The 18,710-nt window shown below is 50.8% G+C and overlaps 1 long non-coding RNA gene across 1 annotated transcript; it reads right to left on the bottom strand.

Annotated features, from left to right (window-relative positions):
• Positions 1–13,357: 13,357 nt before the first annotated feature.
• LOC108300653 lies at positions 13,358–17,430 on the bottom strand. The gene is made up of 3 exons (XR_001823524.2): positions 16,479–17,430; positions 16,293–16,382; positions 13,358–15,358 (listed from the first exon to the last, which is right to left on the bottom strand). It is a non-coding gene; the product is annotated as an uncharacterized LOC108300653 (long non-coding RNA).
• Between the last annotated feature and the right edge of the window lie 1,280 nt (positions 17,431–18,710).

Here is an 18,710-nt window from a genome sequence, read left to right as displayed (position 1 = left end):
GTGGATCCAGTACAGACCTTCAGTTCTACAGTCCTGACATCGGAGTTCATCCCTGCCTCTTATACCACATGACTTTGAGCAATTTGCTTAGGCCTTCTCAAGCCCACATTTCTTCTGTTAATGAAGAAGAAGAATAGAGTTCTTGTAAGGATCAAATGAGCTAATGAGTTAACAAATGTAAAGCCCCTGGCACTGAGCCAACCACAAAGTAGGTACTTCCCTTTCTGGTCTCTTTAATTCATGATCCAAGGGGGTAAGTTTCTGTTTAAAAAAAAAAAAAAGTTCCAGGGGCTTCCCAGGTAACAGCAACTTCTTGAAATCCTAAAGCTGGAGGTGACCTAGAAGTCACATAGCTCAAGCCCCACTTCACCCCCACACTGTAAATGAAGACACTTGGCTCTTAAAGACAGATCTTGAATTAACAATGGAGCTGAGACAGAATGCAAGTCCCCTGCTTGATGACCATCAGTCCTCTACTTTTTGCCTTCAGCCAGAGCCAGAGGATATTCACAGCAATGTTCTTTGAAGGTTGGTCCCCTATTGGTTTGGAGGTGACACTGAGCCCTGGGGGTGTGGGCTGAGGCAGAGGTCAGAGAAGGAGGGGACTCGGCAGGATAGAGTCATGCACCCCTCAAGAGTCCTAAGCAATTCAGCTCTGGCCCCAGACTTGCATTCTCACTTAGCAAAGCCAAAAGTCTGCAGAAAACTGGATTCTCCCTCTACTCATCTCTTGGAAGAAATCTGGCTCTGTCCTTATCTCACCTTAAGCATAGCGAACAGGGCCAACAGGACTAAGGATGGCAAGACTGTACTGAAACATACTTCCTCCCTTGGCAGGAATGCCGGGGAAGAGATAAGGTTGGATGCCATTAGGATAGCACAGGTGATGCTACTTCTTAATGTTTGCTCATCACACCCTGGATGGAAGGTTTCTGGGAAAGGAGGCTAGTGGGAGGTGACTGCAGCATGGGGGCTCTAGCCAGAAGACAGAGCAGGACATGTAAGGGACCAAGAAGCTAGGAAGAAAACTGTGGAGGTTGATGCAGAGAAGGAAGCAGGCAGGAAGCAGGTACTGCTGGGGGCCAATATGACAGGAGCCAGGGACCAGATGAGTAGACTCACCTCCTCAGTCTGCTCCTACAGTGACAAAGAAGCCCCTGCCCCATCAGCAGTGCCTCCAGGGACACAGGAGACCTGAGAGGAGGCAGAGGTCAGGAAGGGAATTCAGGAGTTGGTGTACCCATGCCTGGTTTCCTTGCACTTCCTTAATTCCAAAATTCCAAGTTTGTGAGGGCAAACTTGTCCCGCCCCATTTCCCTTCACCCAGCCCTGGTGCCCACATCGAGAAACCCCCTCTGCAGCAGAGTCAAGTATGGCCAGGAATCCAGGGCTGCCCTACCCACAGTGCCGGAAGAGGCGAAGGAAAGGGGTCAGCTCATGGCCAGCTCAGAGGTCTCGGGAAGGGTGGTGGAGGGCAGCAGAGAAGCCCCTCCACTTCACTCATGTCTCTCTTTCCAGGTGACCTTGACCTGGCACAGTGGCCTATCCTAAAAAACCAGGCCCCAGAGCCAGGCAAGGGATGCCATTGCAATTTCATAGCTTCTACCCGGAGAATAGTACAGACCACCACTCTCCCTTGTCCCAGATACCCTGCCGAGATGCCTCTGCCCTTCTCAGAGCCAGCCCCTCTCCCAGGAGCACAGGTCCTTCTCTGTCCTTCTCATCACAGCTCAGGAAAGGGCGTGGGGTGAAGGACAGGGGCAAGGGGCAAGGGTTAAAGGCAGCAAAGTACTTGGGAAGCTAGAGAATTTCTCTGGCTTTTGTCTCTTAGCTGATGGCACCATGCTGGCGCCACCACCCTAAAGTCATGGGGGTCTCCACCGCTTTGGCATGCTTCCTACGAGCTTAGCCACCTCTTCTCTAGGGGACAGGGGGAATGAGAGGAAGGTTTGTTCAAGAGCTGCCCCTGACTGAGAAGTGGAAAGACCCTCCAGCTGGGCCAGGTGAGGTGGAACAGAGGGAAAGAATGCAGGATCAGAGGCAGCACATGCTACAGCCCGTCAAGGTGACCCTGGCTGTTTCTGTCCTTCCTGCAGGTCCCCAGGCTCTCCAGAGGTCTAGTGTAGAGGACAGAGCCAGCGCACACGCAGAAAGGAACCCTCAGGGCGAGGCTGGGAAAGGGATCCAGGATGGGAAGGCAGGGCAGGCGGCAGGTCGTAGAGGGGCTGCAGGTCCCACCTTCATGTTGCACTGAAGCACCTTGAGGAGGCCTTGTGCTGAGCTGGCTCGTTTCTGCCTCCCAGCTGGACCACAAAATGGGAGGAAACATCCCATAAAGTTGCGGAGCTGCCTCTGTGGCCCAAAGTGCTGCCAGGGGCTGCTGGTTCCCTCTCTAATTGCTCTTAATTTCTATGATTTGCAGGTCTCAGGCTCACGGACAGCCCATTCCCCATTGTGATGGATGGGCAGGCACAGTCAGCCTGGTGAGTCAGCCCCTGCGGGCTCTGACCTGGCCCAGTTGCATCCTGCAAGGCATAGGGCACCCAGCTCTCTCCTCCTCTACCTGGGCGCAATCCAGAAGCCTGGGCTGCAAGCCCCTACTGGAGCTCTGTCTTTTCTCCCATTTCACCTTTGCAGGAGGGTCCTGCAGCCTTTCACACAGCAACAGAATGATTAGAGATGATGCTTTTGGGACCTGGGTTCAGATTGGAGCTCTGTCATGTGGCTCTGGGAGCCCCTCCTAGGGCCTGGCACATAGTAGGTGCTCAATAAATACATGTTCCTCCACTGCTTCACTGACCTACAGGGCACTCAGCCTTATGCCACGTGAAACTTGGACATCTCCTTGTGACAGTGACTGAGGTACGACTGGGTAGTCAGGCTGCCTCAGTTTGAATCCTGAATACACTACTGTCGAAGTAAACTGGGCATGTTACTTAGCTTCTCTGTGCCTTAGATTAGGGGTAATAACAATACCCACCCTACATCCATCTTTTGTGTGGAAAAGTTCAAGTATGTTGTGGTAGGCAGAATAACAGACCTCAAAGCTGTCAGCACCCCAATCCCTGGGACCTGTGAATACATTGCCCTGCGTGGTGAAGGGACTTTGTGGATGTGTTTAGAGAATGGCCCTTGATATGGAGAGATGATCCTGGATGCTCTAGGTATGCTGAGCCTAATCACTAGTCCTTAAAACAGAGACCCCATCCTGGCTGGGTTAGAGAGACAGGTGATAACAGAAGCAGCATCTGAAAGAGAGACGTATCATTTGCTGGCATTGAAAATGGAGTGGGGGGGCCCACAAACCAAGGAATATGGTGGCCTCCAGAAAACAGAAAAGGCAAGGAAGTGAAATCACTCCTGGAGCCTCCTGAAAGGGACACACTTCCAACATCTGGATTTTTAGCCCAGTGAGACTTGTGTCAAACTCCTAACCTACCACAGAACTGCATGATAATACATCTGTGTTGCTTTATGCCATAAGTTTAAAGTTTCTGATAGTTTGTTATAGCAGCCACAGAAAACGAATACATATGTGTGACACTTAGAGCACCTGGTGCCTCTGGCACACAGTAAGAGCTCAGGAAACGCAGCTTTCTGTTATTATTAGTATAGCACTGCTGTCACACGAGAGAAGACATGCTGCTGCTTCCCTCCAGGTCAGCTCCTGTCTGGTACGAGCTGCTCAGAGCCCACAGCTTGCTTCACTGGCTACTGGAGACCAAATGCAAGACAGCCAGGGGGATAGGGACATCCTCAAAACAACAGGTCACTTGGCACAGCCGCTCTGTGGGCATCAGACAGATGATCAGACTATTGCTGTCCCTTTCTTCTAAAGAACAGGAGTGTGGGCACCCTGGAAGAAAGGGGTGGGAGTGCCTGGCACAGGCATGATGACATTCCTGTGGTTGTCAGGACAGAGAGGACAGCCCTGGGGCTCAGTTGCACTCTATCCCATCCTCACACACCTGGGACTGCCAAGGAGACACAGTGGATGGGGCAGGCTTGGTTTGCCATCTAAACCTTGTGCCCATTGGGCTGTGGGGGGATGGGTAAGACCTACAGTAGGAAGGACTTTGAGTTAGACAGAAGAAATGTGGGATTCCTTGGAAGATCCAAGAGAATGAGAAGGGCTGCTTCTGAACAGCGGTGAGCAGGCAGTGGGGGTCAGGCAGACAAAATGGTCTCCAGAGGCCCGTCCTTGATCGGTTGTGGATCCCCCTCACAGAGCAAGCCCCTCCCAATGCCCACTCCCATGGTCCTCTCATTCTGTCACCCCCCAACCAAGTGAAAGGGAGGCTTTGCCCCCAGAGAACCCCCAGCCTGCCCACCTCCTCTTCATCCTTGCAGAAGCCCTTTGTCCTGAGTTTTCCTCCTCAGTGACCCCCACAACCTCCCTGACTACTGGGGGGCCTCAGAAATCTGTCCCCAACAGATCTTCTACTTCTTAAGGGACAGTGAGGCCCAAACTGGTGACGCCTTATAGTGCTCGGTCCCAGGGTAAGAGCCCTCATCTCAGACCAGACTGAGCCCAACACAGAAACCAGACTGTCTGCATTACCCACAGACCCTGCCCTAGAAGACAAGGGCCATTGGCATTAGACCCGTGCACAAAAGTTCCCTTCGATGGCAAGTTCCCTGAAGGCAGGGTCTATGCCTCTCAAGTAGGCCCACAGTAGTAAGGGAACACCCACTACAGAGCCTGCAGCCTCTCTGGCAAAGGCTCCTGGAGAAAACCCAACCCCTTGCTGTTTCCCCCAAGAGGGGAACTTGGCAGAAAGAACCACTCCAAAGAGACCACTGCTCACACCACAGGAGTGAGCAAGGCTGGGGAGCCGGAGAACCACCGCTCCTAGGGGTACCCTGAACGCAGCCAAGGAGTCCACTGTCAGCATGTTCCCACCCTTCTCCCCACCAGCTTCCCTTGACGCCTTCCCACTGCTCTCTGCCACACTTCCACGTTCATGGACCACAGCACCTCTCCCTGATCCTCCCTCCATGGCCCTTATCCTCCGCCCCCAAACTCACCATCCCACTTTCCGCTAAAGAAATTCCCCTTCCCATCTCCCCTCAACTCCAATTCTAATCACAGGGCCACTGCTAGTCCCTGTGATAACTTTGTACAAATTAGAAAAAGTGCCTCTTTCTCCAAGTGAATGTAGGCCTGATGAGAAGAGCATAGGCTGGATTTCAGCCCCCAACTCCCTCTTGGCCAGGTGTCCTTGCACAGTTTTAAACCTATCCACCTGCACACAGCAGCTCTGTTTGACAGATTCAGGGAGTGCACCCACTGAAGGGTCCTGATAGACAGCCCAGCCATGGAGACCCAGGAGAGTGGGCTAATTTATCCACAGTAACATGGCAAGCTGGTGGCACAGTCAAGGTCGAAGGTATCATGACTCCCAATCCAGTGCTCATTCCCTCTCCCCATACCACCTATGTCTCACTCTTGGGAACAAACGGCAAAGCCAAGACAGCAGAACTCGTGAAAGCAGCGCCTGGGGAAGCCTTCTTGCACTAATTAGAAGAGAAGTGATAACCTCATCTCTAGCTCTGTCTAGACATAAAATTGAACATAAAACTTTCTGAACCGTGTACCACCTAACCCTTGGCTGGTATGGAACGTAAATACAGATCTTCCCTATTTATTTCCCATCTACCAACCACATTAATCTCATGCTACTTCATTGTGAGTATGGCTCCTATGTCTGTCTGGGCCAGTATATCTGTCTCGGCCTGGAAGCTCGCAGATGGAGGTTACAGCTTCCAAGGAACCCCTGAACACACTAGTGCTGAGAAGATGACTTTTAATTCAGATGAAGGTGAGGGCAATGGTGATGAAGAAGAAAAGGAATGGGAGGGGAAGGAAAAGGGGAGGGAGGAAGAAGAAAGGCAATTCCTGATGTCTTCATTTCATATCCAGTCTTCCCAGTCACCTTTAACACCACTGAGCTCTGCCTCCCAGGAATGGTGGTGAAGACACACACCTATTCCTGCGCATTCTTACTTGCTCTCTCTGTGTCATTCTCTCTGTCTCCATCTCTCTCTCTCTCTCTGGGCAGTGCCTGCAATATAATGTGGTGATTAACCTTAGGCAGAGCCAGGCTTCCTGATTTTAAATCAGGCATTGCCCCTTTCTCGCTGTGAGACTTCACGCAAGTGCCTTAACTTCTCTGTGCCTCAATTTTCTTTCCAACACATGGGGATAACAACAAACATGACCTCATAGAGTTTCATGAAGATGATGAGAGTGAATATACGTGCAGCACTCAGTACAGTGCCTGGCGAAGAAGGTTTTCTGTAAGCATGAGCTGTAACGATCTCAGGTGCTGTGTTTATCATATCTTGTCCTGGTCCCATTTTCATGCAGATGGGGTGAGGGGTGGGGAATTGTCCAGGTTGCTGGCACAGTTTCCAGCTCAGTATTCCAACAGTCAGCAGAGGTGGGCTGCCTGGGGAAGAAGTGAGCTCCCAGTCACTGGGAGTGATCAAATACAATCCAGACAAGCATTTGGCATGGATATGGCACAACAGGCAAGGGAGGAGGCGTGAAGGCCTCTTCCAAAGTCCCGTCCAACCCTGAGAGCCTGGGAATGTGTGAGTAAACCCACATATCCAGGCACCTGCGTGGGCACAGTGTTGCCCGTAAATGAGGACACACGTACAGGGCATACTCTCTGCCCTGGCATTGAGGAGCAAGAAGAAGTGTTATAAACCAAGCAAGCCAGCACCCCCACCCACGCTCTCCCTGGCCCCCAGCCAATTCCTGTGTGCACATAGGCATCCAGGTGGCCGGCGGGAGCTTTGAGGGAGATACCAAGTAGATATCACTCCCGGCTCTCTTTTAATGGGTACCAACTGCCAGCCACGCCCCACCCATCACAGCCCAGCTATGAGGCAGGGCTGGGGGTAGGAGGCAGGGCTGGGGACAGGAGCCAGGAATGGGCTTGATAGAGGGTGTTCGTTCTACTTCTGATGTGGGTGGACTGACAGGGAACCTGGGAAAGTCCTGGCCTCCAAAGATCAGGGTGTGCAGACTTCAGGTGTTGTGGGAGGGAAGGCCTTTGCCCATCACGGAGGCAATCAAGCGGGCGTTTGTAGAAGAGCTAGGCACCCCACCTCCAGCAAAGGCTCAAATCCAGCTCCACCTTCAGGTCCGGGCACCTTCCTTTTAGGGGCAGGATAGGAAGAGAGATTCGGAATCCTTGCTGCCTAAAGGATTACTCTGCAGCCCTGGCCTTCTCTCCTCTCCGCCCCGCACCGCGCTCAGTCTCCAGCCCTCCTTCCGCTGGGAGCCGCGCCCCCATTAGCCATTCCGCGCAGATAAGCCCGCGGGGCCACACGCTCAGACCCTCCCTCAGCCCGCGTTGCATTACTGCATATTATTTGTCTTTGCAGCAGCCGCCACAGCAGTTCTTCCTTCCTAATAATATTGGCTTCGCCTGGTAGTAAAAAGGGCCCGTAAGTGCCACTGAAGATCTTCGCTGGGGAGAAGAGACCGCACACTGTGGGGATGGGGCAGCGGGCCCGTGGTGCCGAATGAGCCATTTGCTGTGGATTCATCCAAAGGCGGGTGATCCAATGGCAAAAATTAGGCAGGGGGTGGGGAGGAGACTAGAGCGAGGGGGCGAAGAGACGACGTCCGGGAGGCGGGGCTGCCCCCCTCCCGCCCCAGCACGCTCGCCCAGCTCCACGCTGCCTCGCACCCCTGCCCACCCTTCCCCGGGTCCTGTGACCCTGTGGCCCTGCTGAGTGACAGGTGTGGCAGGAGGCGAGGTGTGCCTGTGTGTGCCTCTGTGTGTGCGTGCGTGCGCTTCTGCGTGTGCATGCGTGTGTGTGCCTCTGTGTGTGCGCGTGCCTCTGTATATGTGTGCTCGTGCCTCTGTGTGTGTGCTTCTGTGTGTGAGCCTGTGTGTGCATGGGTGTGTCTCTGTGTATGCCTGCATGTGCCTGTGTGTCTCTGTGTGTGTGCTTCTGTGTGTGTGCCTCTGTATATGTGTGCTCATGCCTCTGTGTGTGTGCTTCTGTGTGTGCCTGTGTGTGTCTGTGTGTGCTTCTTTGAGCGTGTGCCTGTGTGTGCCTGCGTGTGCATGTATGTGCCTGTGTGTGCACGTGTGCATCTGTGTGTGCGTGTGTGTGCATGCCTCTGTATGTGTGTCCATGCCTCTGTGTGCCTCTGTGTGTAAGCGTATGTGTGCATGTGTGCGAGCGTATGTGCCTGTGTGTGGGCTTCTGTGTGTATGCCTCTGTGTGTGTGCTTCTGTGTGCCTCCGTATGTGCATGTGTGCCTCCCTGTATGTGTGTGTGCATGCTCGAGTGTCCCCCCAACCTCCCTACCACCCACTAGCCGATCTTCCCAATCAATGGCCCCTTTGTGGTGGAGGGACTGGAACGACGTGTGTGGGGGACAGGTGGGAGGCTGCCTCCTGGGTACCCAGCGTGCCGAAGCCAAGCTGATGGCCATCGGGCAGGACTCCCCATACCCCGATAAGAGTACACTCCCCAAGGGTCTCCACTCTCTGTGGACCTAGAGATTAAGGCCAATAAATAATAAGGGGATCTTGGGTCCCACACAGGGAAGGACTGGGACGCGCTCCCCTGAGCCCGCAACCACTAGGTGGCATTGTGCCCATCCTGACTCCAGGCAGCCCACAGGGTCCCAGGCACCCAGGGCACCTGGAGGTGGGCTAGGGGGAGCAGGTGCCCACTCTCCAAGGCAGAGAGGAGGTGGGAGCAGCATTCCCACAGTTTCATTCATTTGTGTATTTGTCCATGCCCACTAAATTGGACAGTTGGGCAGAGGGACAGGTGCACATCCTTAAATGCCCACAACCTCAGAGAGACTAGAGAGATACCCCACAGGAAAAGTGAATCCAAGGTCATCTATGCCAAAGACCAAGCGAGAGCTATATCCAGGGCTCTGAGTTCAGAAACAATCGTGGAATTTGACAGCACAGAACCCTAAGTCAGGTTATCTTGACCATTCTGCTCCAGACCAATCAGATGGGGAGAGTCATCCATTCCCACCAGTGCCAGGCTCTGGGCTGGACTGCAGACACTCAACTGTGACCTGTCCTCAGGGAGTTTATGGACTAGTGGGGTAGAAAGACATCAGGCAGATAACTACACAAATAATTATCTAGCTACAGCTGTCATGCACGTGCACAGGTGTAGAAAAAGGGAGGAAGAGTCAGCCCTCATCCTGGGTTGCCTGCTCCTGCCCTAACTAGGGTTGGAAGTAGGGGTGTTTGCCTTATGAAGAACATAAACCCACTTCCAGTTCAAAATAGAAGTAAGAGCAGTTGTCTAACATTTGAGCAACAGTCCAGGCAAGAGTGACCATTTTTGGGGGGTAAACTGGGGACCACAGGAAAAGAGCCCTGAGACCAAGTACTTAATTTTATATGTAGGACATGGGGCATGGTTTCTCCTTTTACCTTTGGTCCACTCTGTGGAGTGATGGTTAAGCCCACTTTACAGAGGAGGAGACTGAGGCCCGGGGAGGTAAGAGACTGACACAGAGTGCCAAGAGCCAGTTTATGGGAGAACGGAGACTGGACACCATAATTCTGTCAGGCCCAAGTCCCATACCTCTCTGGGATCATATCTGGATGCCCTGCTAGGGCCAGAGCAGTTGGGTGGAGGGAGATCAGAAAGAGAAAGGGGCTGGGCAGGTGAAGAAGCCCCCAGATCGGGGCCCTGATCACCACTCCCAGCTTATCACAGCCAGCCCTTTCTCAGCATCCCCTGACCAAAGCACCACCCGATTAACATTCTGCTCAGTTTCCTCTGTACTCTGACTCCAAATGTTTATCAACACATGCTGTAATGTAATCAGCTCCTGGGAAAATACACACCAGGTAATGGATGCTGATAAGAGTGTCAAACAGATGTCCCTTCCTTGCCCCTCCCTCCCAGCCAGAGCTGGCACACCCAGGAAGCTGGGGAGGCAACTCTTGCCACACCACCCCTCCAGCCCTCGCAGTGGAGGCATTCCTCCAGAAGCTGCCTGGGCAGGGGACAGGGCCTGACACCGTGGGTCCCGTGCCAGGCACTGTGCTGTGCGCTTTACACACCTCACAGTGGCACTGTAAGTTTGGTGTTGCTATTCCCATTTTGCAGATGGAGAGACTAAGGCACACAATAATGGTGAGACCAGAGTGAAGCAGCAGCAGCATCGGAAGCAGATTAAGGGACCATCACTCCATTCATCATCAGGGCACTTCCCCACTGAACACGGCCCTTTGAAGGAAGCTGCCCTCATTACCTTTCTAAGTTGTTGGATCTAAGGCCGCAGCCTATATGGACTTGGCAGGTCAGGTGGAGGAGGGCCTGCAACCTGTTCCTCATTTCTGGCCCAGCCAGGTAGGAGACAAGGTTCTGAACCTTTCCCGAAGGCTCAAGCAGAAGAGAAGAGGGAAGCTCCCACTCTTCTCTTGGGTATGGGAGCAGAGGGGGATGCAAGGGAAGGGGAGAGCCTTATTTGTCCTTTTCTCCTCCCTTCTCCTCAAATTAGAGCTTAAGGACCCCCCGGCAGGCCTAGGCAGAGGGGAAAGAAAGTGCACAGAGCTGGGGACAGCCCAGATGGGACAGGATCCCCCCACCCTCAGGACCTTCCAGGACCAGCTGTCTGAGGCTGGGCAGTCCTAAAGGAAATCAGTATTTGCTTTTCCCTCCAACGCAGTCAATTGCTCCTTTCATCTGACAGGGAGTTGTAAATGAGACTTTATGGGATTTCTAATGATGGCGGTTTCCCTTTATCAGCCTCCAATTTCCACTTCTCAGCTGGGGTTGACTCAGGAAAATGTTTTGACCAGGAATCAAGAATCTAGCAGGCCCCTGCCCTGGCTGCTGCTTTCCGTAGTGAGAGCTGGACGTTGTCGGATATGCACGGGAAGCTCACTACCGAGAAGTCAGATCTGAGTTTCAGGCACCTCCCAGACGGCAAATTTCACGCTTCTGGCTTCTGTTGCTTCAACTATAAACCTGGGGTAATAATGACCGCTCCACCCACCCATCTCACAGGGCTGCTGTGAGGATCAAATGAGATTACAGGCCTGAAAGCCCTTTGAAAAATATGAAGCAATCATCCACCCTGGTTTTGCTATTATTATTATTGTGGCGGTGATTGTGTGTAGGTGCAAATGGGAAAGCACATTATAGCAACCTGCACATCTTTGAGAGTGAGCTCGTTTGCACACATGGGAGTGTATGTGCCAGTTGGTGGAAGGGTAGAGCTCTTGTGTGTGCACCTGGGTTTAAAAGAGTGTATGGGGCAATGTGTGTGTCTATGAGTGCATCAGTACATGTGCACACATTAAAGTATCTTAGTATGATAATAGCATATTAAGATAGAATATAATGGTTCTATGTACCAGGCATTGTACTAGACACTTGATATGGATGCTCCTTTTTAATTCTTGTAACGTGTTTGTAAAAACATGAGAAGGGGTCTGGGCCAGTGTAGGTATGCAGGCATCTGTGTGAGGCATTGTATAGAGCATTTGTGACATCCATGTTTAGTGGGGGAGGGGCACGTCTCTGATGAAGGTAATGGGATGTAAAGTAATGCAATGCCTATTCATCTCATCCAGGTAGCAGGGAATCTCTCCATGTGCTCGCTTGAGTTTCAATGAAAGGATGGGCATAAATGTCAGTGAATCTGAATATGTGTGCAAGTCGTGTGTGCATTCACATGAATGGGGGTGCACACCTGCCTCCCTGTTCCTGGGCCGATTAGCGCAATTGTTTGTTAGTTATCAGCTGCCTGGGCTGCATGAGCCCCCAGCATGCCCTGAGCACCATCCCCACGCAGCCATCAAACCCACACAGACACACTGTGGTGACAGCAGCATGCTTGGGAGGGGGTGCCACTCTGCTTTCTGGAGTCACAGCCTGTGCCAGGCAGCAGACCCCTGCCAGGGGAATGTCCAGATTGACTATACCAGGTTTGGAGCTGCAGAAGCGCTCCACAGATGGGCTAGGCTCAGAGCCTTAGAGCGAGACAGAGAGCCCAAAGGACCTGGGCCTAACAGGACAAACCAGTGCCTGGCCTGGGAATGCCATCTGAGCACAATAGGGGTTGGGGCTGCTGAGTGGCCAGGTATAAAACACGCTTGCTCTGCTACAGCCCTATCACACACGGCTCCCTACCACCCTCAGGATTATTAGGATGAAGTCCAGACTCCATAGTATAGCACAAAGGCCCACATGACATGGGCATTGTGACTCCCCACACCCCTGTCTCTCACTCTCCTCTTGCACTGCACCAGTCAGACTGAAGGAACTATTCTCAGTCCTTTGGAGCACCCAGCCTCTGGGCCTTCTTGCTGCCTTCTCCTGTGCCTGATTTCTCTACAACATGGCATCCCTGGCCAGACAGTCCTCACCCCTCAAGGGGGCTCTGCTCATCTCTGCAGGAACACGTCCTGACCCTTCCTGACACCCTAGACCAGGGAAGGGTCCCTGCATACCTGACATTCCCAAAGACCCTGCCGTCTGCTTCCTGATGGACCCTTGCCTCCCTGTTAGACTTTGGTTGCAGGAAGGAAGACAGCATGTTGCAGCTGTTCGCAGAATATCCAGATGCCTAGCACAGACCTGATTGTAGGTGCTTCATACATATTTCTTGAATGAATTATTCTTGAAAGCCAGTTGTGAGAGACTAGTTGTCTTAAGCTCTCCATACACAAATCATAGTATCCATCCAGACAGGCTCTTGGTCTCTCAAGCCTCAAGGCTGGGGAGAAACACCCCTTTCCCCACTCCCCCTCCTCCATCCCACCCCACCAATGATAATCATCATCCCCAACAGGTGTGAAAACGGCATACAAAATGCTTTTACAAAGATCCCAGGAGTCACCAATGCCATCTCACAAGTGAGAAGACTGAGGCTCAGAGAGGTATTAATAGCCCATTAATAGGGTGACCAACTTGTCCCACTTTGCTCAGGAGCTTCCCAGTTTCAGCACTGAAAGTCCCATGTCCTGGGAACCGCCCCCTCCTCAGCCCAGGTAAAATCCAGGTTTCATGGTTAGTGAATGGCAGGTCCAGGACTCAAACCTAACTGCAGAACACAGCATCGGCTGCCTCCTGAGCAGTGTGTGGTCTCAGGTTCCTCGGAATGCAGTTACCGGCATAGGCATTGTCCACCCTTTGGATGTCACCTGCAGGTCACTTGGCAGCCTCCTGGATCACCTCTTTCTGGAAACATGTACTCAGGAAGCACAGGGCATTAATATTAACTTACATCAAATATAATTCAAAAGCTCATTTCTACAGGAAAAGTACTTTACACAATATAGAAGAAAATCTATTATTAAAGTAGCTTTGTAATGATATTAAAGTAAATTTTAAATAAAATAAAAACTCTTCACCCACAAATTATTTTCATTTCTCCATGTCGCCTTTACATTTTTCTCTTTATAAGTGCCTATTTTTACAGAATTGTAGTGCAGTCTATGGATAATACTTGTTCTTTTCACTTCACATTATAAAGTCTGGCTTGGATTTTCCTCGCTGCTTGGGACTCTCCATGTCACTAGCATCCTTCATTAGCCCAGATCACAGGGAGTCTGGGCTCAGGGCTGCCTCCCTCCCAAAGCACTCCTTCTTCAGCAGGGATTCTAACTCAAGGCCCCAGCTGGGCTTCATCAGGTTGCCATGCAGACACTGTCCTTGTGCGTATGTGCAGTTTTTGGGGAAAGACATAGTGCTCATCAGATCCTGAAAAGGTCTGAGGCCCAAAAAGGTAAGACCCCCAGCTCTATAGCCCCTATTTCATCTCCCCACTCCCAGGCAGGCGTCCACCCTGAGCTTGTTCTGCTGGGCTTGGGCTGATCCAGGAACTCCGTTCTTCCCTAATAATACATTCTATTCCTTGGTTTCCATGTAACTTGCCAGAAAAATCTCGTTCCTCTAGACAAGTAGTCCATCCTGATAATTATCCTGACCATAATACCCACCCCTGAATATAAGGGCATCATCAAAGGAAAGAGAGTATGGGTGGGAGGTTGAATATCTTCCTTTCTCAAGGCCCCTTTTCCTTTTGTCTTTCTACATAAGGTATGCTCCACGCGGAAGCTCCACTCCGTCCCTTCCCATTTTCATGACCTAAGCTCTCTGGTCTACGCGGATCCTCGATGAAACCCTCTTCTCAGTACCACTGTTGAGTTTTAAGTGTTCCCATCCCTAATCAGGAATGCCACCTCTATGCACATTGAGAATTCTTCAGGATTTGGGTTACAGTGATTCACAGGCGTATATCGAGGGCCTTCTGACCATAGACATAGGGCATAGATCAATTTCCCTTCTTTCCGGAGAGTTGGATGGTTCAAGATGGCACTGGAGCCTTTCTCTCACTGCTCAGAGCTCCAGCCCCAAATGCCATGCAGATCCCTGGGACACCATGGCCCATAGGAAGAGGCTGGTGTCTGCTAACTATCTTGGCAGCACTTCAACACGGTGGATCATTGGACTGAGGAGTGGGTGCAGCTGTGTATAGTTGCTCCATCCGCAAGAGCAATGGCAGCCAAGGCTCTGCAGTGATCTCCATTGGAATAACAGTAATTAAATACTGCTAAGCACTGTGGGATAGAGGCACCATCATAATCACCACAGTCACCAGTGTGATGATCATAGTAATTAGGTGCTGTGGTTTCCCACCTAACCTGGGAGCACTGCCTGGGGTGAGGTTGGCCCGTCAAGTTAGGGCAAAGGGGTAGCCATGCCAGGTGGGTCCTTTTTGGGGTTGGCTAAGACTTTAGCCAGACTTTCTTCACGGATTCCTCCTTCTTTCTTCTCCCCTTGCTCTCAGCCTCAACTGACCCCAGGGTGAGGACTAGGGACACAGAAGGGGTGACCCCCATCCAGCATACCACGCCAACATATCTTCTCCTATTGACAGATTTCAGGGGATTGGGGAATCTTGGAGAATTCTTAATAGGGCTCCTCTCATATCAAAGTGAACTTTATTAGCCAATTTCTGAATGACACAGAGGGGCCTGGGATATAGCCGGGAGGGGAAGTCATTATTGTATTGACTTTGGGCCTTTTCCAAGCTCAACAGCTGTCTCTCTGAAAGAGCCTGTGGAAGCCAAGGGAGGGCTCAGAGGAGAGTTTCCTAGGGATGGCGTCTTCCCCAGGGCTGAACTCTTTTCTAGTTGCCCCCCTCATGCCTCCAGTCCTGAGGTCGGTGAGAAAGGTGAGCCCAACTGCCCATTCTTCAAGCGGGCTGTCATTCTTGCAGTCATCAAGTCTCGGAGCCAGGAGGGAGCATGGAACTCGTCGCATCCACACTCCATGCCAGGGCAAGAAGCCCATGCACAGCATGCCTGATGAATGGGCCTGCAGCCTGAGTCTGAAAAGTGACTGGGAGGTCATTCCATTGTCGGTCAACTAAGATCCCTGAACAGCCTTGCCTAAACTGAAATCTACTTCCCCAAAAATATACCTACTGGTCCTGACTTTTCCCCGTGAAGACACACAGATGATGTTTGCTTCTTTCTCCCTGTAGATTCTGGAAGCTTGGTGGTCACACCCCCCTTATACTCCTGTTGGCCTTCTCAACTGTGAAATCTGAAGCCACCTTCCAACCTCTCTGTGCAGATAACGTCAGCTCTCACTACGCTGCAATGACATGATAAACTTCCCCTTCACTACTCCACCCCAAAACTTCCACCTTCACTACTCTCTTCACCTTCCCTCCAGGCTTAGAGAAAAATGGGTCTTCTCCTTTCCAAGGCTGACCCCTTCCCACTCTCAGTGCCCCCCCCCCACAGGGCTTGCTCCATAAATGACACCCTATTTCACTTCTTCTACTTGCGTCTCTACTCCCTCACTGTCCACTAGCTTTTTTTCTCCTGACTACAAGATGCTCGGTAGCTTTTGATTTCTAATGAAAAAGGAGAAAATAAGCCTCTCGGTCTGTCTTGCTAACCCTCTCGCAGCTTCTCATCCACCTTGCTAGTTCTGTCCGCCACCAAACTTCTCAAAAGCAGAGAGGGTACCTTCTGCCTCTGCCTTTTCACCTTTCAGCTGCTCCTCCTCCCATTTTGATTTGGGTTCAGCCCTTGCCTGGTCACCAACATCACTATCAAAGGTCACTCGTGGTTTTGCCACTGCTTCCAAAGACCCCTTCTGATCCCCACCTGCTTTCTGCAGCATCAGACACTGTTAGCAACCTCTTCCTCCTCCTCTATTAAATTCTCTTCTCACTTGGCTTCCATGACAACCCTCTCTCCTGGCTCCCCTCCTCCTCCACTGACCAATCATCATCTGTCCATCCTACCCACATTGTTGCCAGATTCATCTCCTGAAGCACAGCTCTGACAGCTCCCAATAAGTGCTTCCCTGTTCAGAAACCTTCAATGGCTCACCACTGCCTGCAAAAATAAATAAATAAATAAAAATAATGGAGTTGCAAAATCAGGCAACTATATGTAATTCATAATATATAATAATCTGTCAGGTTTTCAAACCTTTTTAAGCAGCAGAATCTTCAAAATCCATTAAGAGAGATCTTTCTCAGAAGCCCAATTTTGAAGCACATGAAAACATATGCTCTTTAAATGTAGCTCCTCTTGAGCCCCAGAAATTCTAGGGTTTCCAAACACAATTGGAAAATCAGTGAACAAATTAAATTCCTCAGTCTGCAGGTGAGAAAACTGAGGTCCAGCGAGGGGAAGTGATTGGTAGAAAGTGGCACAGGATGTGAGTTAATTGACACATTTTCATTAAAAGTCTATCAGGTACCAGGCATATTCTACATAGTAGAGATACAGCAGAGATCAAAAGAAGCATGATCCCTGCCCTAGAGGAGCTGATAGTCTAATGGGGAGTGAATCAGGCACAATAAACCGTCTCTAAAGTGGTCCCAAGTATGCAAAGCCTATAGCAGGAGACTCACCCAGTCTGAAGGGCTGAGTGGGCCACTGTGAGGAAGTAACACATGTAAGCTGAGCCCGAATGGATAAGCAGCTGGCCAAAAAGAAGGGAAGAGTGTTGGTACAGATGGAACAGCTTGAGAGAAGGGAGAGGAGGTGATGTTGATGATTGGAAATCCCAGTGGCTCCTACTTGAAGCCCAGAGCAGGGTGAGATGAGGCTGCAGAAGCAGGCATGGGCCCTTAGGCCTTGTCGAGGACCGAACACTGGTCTCAGAGTGCAGGCCAAAACATGCTTCCTGGGTGTGGAGACCTGACCATCTGCATTTGAAGATAATCCACTGCTAAATGTAACGTTGTATCCTGGATTAAATTGTGGAACAAAAAATAGACATTAGCAGGAAAAAACCTGGGGAAATCTGAATAAATTCTGTAGTTCAGTTAATAGTATTATACTAATGCTAATTTCTTGGTTTTGATAAATGTACCATGGTTCTATAAGATGGTAACATTCAGGGAAGCTGAATGAAGGGCATGTGGAAACTCTATCATTTTTGTAAAATGCATATAAACCATTTTCAGAAAGAAGCAAAACTGGATGTGGGGAGACAGGTGGCAATAATAATGATGACTAATACTTTAAACAGTTTTCCTGTACACCAGGCATTGTTCCATGCACTTAACATGTTTGGTTCATTTAATCCTCACAACTTCAAGAGGTGCTCTTATTTCTGCCTGTTTTACAGAGAAGGAACCTGAGCACAGAGAAGTTAAGCTGCTTGCCCAAGGACACACAGCTACTGAGCGTCAGAGCTGGAGATTAAGAATTCCAATCCAGGCACATTAGCTCGCCAGAGTTTCCATGGGCTGGACCATTACATTTTACTCCCCACCTCAGTTCGGACTGGCTGTACTGTCAGAGGGTATTGTAAGGACCAGGTAGAAACCACGAGTGCACGGACTAGAGTAATGACAGGAGAAATGGAGCAATGTCACCAGACTTAAAATATATATACATCGGGAGGAATCAACAGAATTGGAATATGGTGGTTTAGGAAGAGGAAAGCAGCAAGAGGGAGTCCTGGGTTTATAGCTTAAGAACCAGAGCCTGCTCTCCTGCTGCTTGGTCCTGTGTTTCTTCCTGTCACTAAAGGAAACCTTCTGGACCTTTTGCATTCTGTTTGCCCTACCTGTCCCTTTCTCTTATACATCACTAAAATGCAAAACGAACCAGACGACTGCCTACTGTCCTGACACAGGTGGCACCCCTCCCACCTCTACACACCTCCATGTTCTTGTACAAGCTGTTCCTTCCACCTAAGATTCTCTCTTCTGCCTCCTTTGGTCCAAATCTGATCTGTCCTTCAGGGTCTCAGTTAAATGTCACCTCCCCCAGCAATCTTCCCTGCTTGTTTAAAGACGATGAATGAACAACCATATTATATCGCTTACTTGTTTCCATCTTCTCCACCCAACCAATCCTCAGGCAGCCACATCCTCCTTGCTGGCCACACTTTCTTTGGAAGGTCATTTAAGATCAGAAGATCAAAGAAGCCTGACCTAAATATGGAGAGGGTGCAGCCAGGTGCAGTGGCTCATGCCTGTAATCCAGCACTTTGGGAGGCTGAGGAGGGTGGATCACCTGAGGTCAGGAGTTCAAGACCAGCCTGGCCAACATGGTGAGACCCCGTCTCTACTAAAAATACAAAAATTCCCTGGGTGTGATGGCACACACCTGCAATTCTAGCTATTCCGGAGGCTGAGACAGGAGAAACACCTGAATCTGGGAGATGGAGGTTGCAGTGAGCTTAGATTGCACCACTGTACT

Source organism: Cebus imitator, unplaced genomic scaffold (assembly GCF_001604975.1).
Source record: "Cebus imitator isolate Cc_AM_T3 unplaced genomic scaffold, Cebus_imitator-1.0 Scaffold28, whole genome shotgun sequence".
Classification (NCBI taxonomy): domain Eukaryota; kingdom Metazoa; phylum Chordata; class Mammalia; order Primates; family Cebidae; genus Cebus; species Cebus imitator.
This window is presented reverse-complemented; position numbering and strand designations above follow the sequence as displayed.